A 5,000-nucleotide genomic window follows, 5' to 3' on the forward strand; every position below is an offset into this window, starting at 1 on the left:
ATATAGCACACATGGGGACGTATATACACACATACACACTCAAACACACACACACACAGGCACTTGCATTGCCTGTTCCAGGATGTGTGTTCTACATTTACCAGAAACTATTAACAATAAGAACAGTAACAAGATCATTATATGATTATTACTGTCTTGGCTAGAGACAGAAGAGTGAGGGAGACTTTAAATCAAGAAGAGGGCAGCGGAGGTCAGGACGAAAACAACATGAAACAAGGAAACAGTGATGGACGACCTTGAAGGGCTTTAAACTTTAAAGTCTCAACAGTTGTTAGACCTTCATAGGCTGCCAACTGCCGAAGCTGTAACATACACACACAAATACTCACAGAGAGAGAGAGAGAGAGTGAGAGAGAGAGAGAGAGAGTCGATATCTGTCAGTTCTTGACGCTGATGATGTCCAGACGATAATCACAAATAAGGTTCTTGTTAATGAATGTTAATGTAACTGCCTGTTTATTTTTTTGCCCTCTTGCCATTTGGGTTTGAAAACAAAAAAAGATCTTTTAAACATGGAAAAGGCAGACATATGAATTGATGCTCCTGCTTTTGCTCAATTGGTGGAATTATTCCAACTTTTGTTCTCCCTGAAAATCAGACCAAAGTTTCAATTTCACTGAAATGTGCCCCAGAACATAAACAGAGATCGATGATTTAAGACCATCGTTGACCATTTGAACCTACATCCACATACAGACCCAGTCTCCAGATGTTCATTGATAAACTATGGACCCCATTTGGCCAATCTACCCATGTTGGACCACAATACTCATCCTACTGACGGAGTGGCCTTCTCCCTAAACCTCACCGCTGCTTTGAACCTCCTGAAGGTTTCGAGAGAGACTTAGGAGCTCAGCTCATAATATGGTCACTGGTTAGCCACTAGCGACCACATTCTGCTCTCTGATGTTGCCTTCAGAGGCCCAGTGCAGCTGGCTGATGGTCTAGGTTTGGCTGAGCTAGGCTCTTTGTAGTGTGGCAGGTTGCAACGGCTGACTGGTCGAAATGCAAGAATGCTCCAGTCGCTGGATTTCTGGCCTCTAAAAGATTTTTTGTTATCATGATACAGGGCAGTGCGGCTTGAGATTGAAGCGTGGAGAATTAGTGTCCGACAATAAGAGATTCCTGACTTCATATATCAGTCCAAAGTGTTTTCGAAATGGAGTTAGGTGGAATGTAGACCCTGAATTGAATGCACAGCAGTGACCTTATTACTCAAAATACAAATACGATTTCTTTTCTATTCTACCCATGCATACGTTTAAATGTCATCTAGTAAATCTGCTACACGGTATGAGGCTGCACTTTTCGCATTTCATCCATGTTGTAAGAAGAAGACAGGCTCTGTGGTAGAGAGACCACAGGTTTTTCTTTCTGTGTCCTTGTTTGTAATTTACTAATAATCTACCACTGAACCATGGAAACTGACTTCAACAGCTGAAGGTTCCAATCAAGCCAATTTCAAGTTTGGATTTAACTATTTTGGTTCCAACTACATACTGTAGGTTCATAATCTTGTCATCCAACCGTTGTGTGGTCACAGTGTGCTGGCGCTCTGACATGCACGTGCACATGTTAAACCCCATTAGAAACCTTGTAACATGCATGCAAGGCTGAAAAACGTGTTTTTACAGCTGAAACAAATTACAAATTGAGGAGAAGATTTGATAAACTCTCTCCTCCCTCTTCTGACCTGCTACACCGCAGTGACCAGAACGTGCTGGGTGTTGTTTTGGATGATGGGTAGGTTCCAACCCCTGTGTAGCTCGGACCTGCAATTAAAGAAAATGAGAAATGGATGAATGCACCAAACTCTGCTCAAACAGGGGGCAAATTAAACTGATCTACTGACAAAGCTCAACCAATTTCAACGCTTAGCTGAGAAGAACAAAACAATAACGTGAATCAGGCTGAACCCCAGCATGGTCACTTCCTACCAATCCCATGTTGTTAACACAAATAAATGTGGGCAGCACAATGGCAACAGGGATCGGTTAGCATCACAGTGTGAAAATGAGCCTCAGCCTTGGAGAAACAAATGATTCACACAGTAAATATGTGGCGTCTGAGTCCAGTCATGCACCAAGGATATCCTGCCTGGTTTTGTTCATAGATAAATATAATAGAACAATTTCACTTGAGCTAGTTTGGGTCAATGAATCATGCCATTTGGTCAGTTGGTATTTGTGCTTTCACACCCTGAGAGAACCACACCCTAATCCGGTGGGTGTATCCAAACATATTACTGTAATCATTTCGGTTTGAGCAAGAAGATTCACGCTCACTTCCTTTCCCCTGTAACCCGTATCAGATGTTTTACTCCTGATACATCTTTGTCACAGTCATGGTCATAAACAGAATATTTCACATGTTGGTGTTTTCTGTTGGGCTGCAGGGAAGTGTGAGATCTCCCACCTCATTGACAGCAGGACAATTTAACACAAGGTTCAGCTGCTGCTGCTGCAGTGGTGTGAATTTCATCTTGTCTAAATATATATAAAAGACACAAATTCAACAACTCGGGAACAATAGCAATAAGCTGTCTTTGGTTTGGTTGAAGTACCCATGTGAATAAATAATCACGCCCTAATTTTCCTACTGACAGGATAACAGTTGACAGTCACTTATTCAGAACGCTGATACAATAAGCACAAAGCCTTGCAAGACAAGCAGTGTTGAGAGTACTTCAAACAAAGTAGAATTTCGAGGCAAAAGCCCAAGAAGCAGTGATTCTGGTTCTTTCAACATTTTTCCTTCAGGGTCCCACAAGGTGAACTTTTTTTCTTCTCTACTTCTGATATGACCCTGTGGCTGTAATTGGTCCAAGTGGGCAGTTTAGAACTCTTGCTGCCAATACGGAAGAACCCAGAATGAATCACGTCACCTACATACTGGAAGTGAAGTGCCTAAAGACTCAAGCTGGGCCAAATTCAATAAACAAACACCTCTGCGTTAACAGCAGATACCAGGGAAAGCGTCAGGGGAAAAAGCAATCTGAAGTGTCTCACCGAACAAAAACACACACCAAAATGTCAGTAAAAGTGCAACCAATGTGGAAAGAGCTGTAGTGACTCGTGTGTGCATTACTGACTGGAACTGCATGGGGAAAAGGAGGGCAGGGTAGATGGGTGCAGACAGACAGACAGACAGACAGACAGACATGGGTTTAGATTTGGTGTTTGGTTTCAGATTTGGTTTTGGTTTGGTTTCAGACGTGTCTTGAATAGTACTCTGAAATATGCCAGTGCATGAGAACATGATGGGATGCTGGGATCAGACATTCTAAGTACTGTAGAGTTAGTCCAATATTTGTTTTGGAAACTTGATATTCACACATTCCCAGTTTCCTCTGTCTTTACAAATATGATCTATGTAAACCAATACCAATGGCGAATTTAACCCCAATTTTAGCTTACGATAGATGCCTTATGATGTAATGCCTCTAACCAGCCACATACTTCATATGCTGCCTCCTTTTCATAGTGTGTTCCTGTGGGTGCAGGTATTTGTCAGTAATAGTAAAACAAACCCTTGGATATCTTTCAGTTTGTGATACCTGTATATACTATACAATGTAATGTACATAGCCAGTGATACTTACTTGCTTTTCATTATGTGTTCCTCAGGCCAGAGCATGAGAGCAGAGTGTGCCAGACAGAAATCCCGCTTTTCCCAGATTCCATCACTTAACATCCTTTTCCCAAACAACCGCTCCACTCTGCTGACAAGGGGGAAACTCATTCCACGGTTTGTTTCGAGTCTGAAAGCCTGTTGAGTTGGCCCTGCAGAGGCCTGTGATGTGCTAGTGATCAGCCCTGTCAGTACGGTGGAGGAACGTGGACCACAATGTTGAAGCCAGAACTTACTGTTCTGGAGTCAGAATCAACCTGTGGCAACAACGAACCTATAGTGTACATGTTAGACCTATTATTCATATGCCAACACTTATACTATACTGCAATTAAGGGAATATAATTTTTTGTTGCAAATGACATTGATTATGTGATTGTGAATCTATGTAATGAGGCATGTAAACATACATTCCATGTAATTCTGTTGACGTATACGGCTTCATCGCAGTATGGACAAATAATGTTGAGTGTATGTAAATGCAGCGATTAAACAGACTTTCAAGCTCCGCTGGCTTTCCTTTCCAAAGCCTGCTCCTCTTCAGCTTCATCTTCTCATTATCTTGGTTTGGCAGTGAATTTGAACCTTCCCTTCCCTTTACAGTAGCAAGCCCGTGTTTAATTACGTATTACACAAGATAATCTGTGAGTGTTATTAAATGTTACGAGCTGTTGTGCCGGCTGGTGCTGGTGCTTTACTGGCCCACCGCACTGCCACTAAAGCCAAGGTACTTAACTGAGTAGCTCCTTGTGTAAGCCAACACAGATAGACAGCAGCTGCAGAATTAACAGACGACTGTATGATTCTGAGTACCAGGCTGCTAGCTTTGATAATGTCTATGCTGCTTATTCATGCACTGTACTATTTGGAAGAACTTTCTGCCACTCCTTTCTGTCCCTGCTGAGGAGAGATGGTGCAGCTGATACAATGGAGACGGAATGAGAGACTGACAGTCCAAATGTGAGCTTTATTGGAGGGGGGATTTTCCTCCATATCCACAATATGGCCAATTATCCTTCCTCTTGCTCTATTTGTCATTGCTTGGGCCCCAACTGTCTGCTGAGGTATGAGGCATGTATGTGCAACCATGCTTCCCACCCGCAGATCCACTAGGGGCTGGATTCCAATTGTGTGTGAGCTCGGGTCTCTGCGGTGGTGGCTGATCATGTCATCATCTGTCAGCATCTTACTGTATGTCCCCTTCCTGGAAAAACCTGTGTGATTTGTAATAATTGCAGAGGTCGCCTGCGATCAACCTATTCAGTTACCTACGCTAGTTTTGGAAACAAATGAGTCATCAGATAACTTTAACGCTGTGTAAATGGGGTGAGTTTTTGGTGGCATATCAT

Source organism: Genypterus blacodes, unplaced genomic scaffold, assembly GCF_046128005.1.
Source record: "Genypterus blacodes isolate CSIRO-AG114 ecotype Tasmania unplaced genomic scaffold, CSIRO-AGI_Gbla_v1 ptg000057l_1, whole genome shotgun sequence".
NCBI lineage: Eukaryota > Metazoa > Chordata > Actinopteri > Ophidiiformes > Ophidiidae > Genypterus > Genypterus blacodes.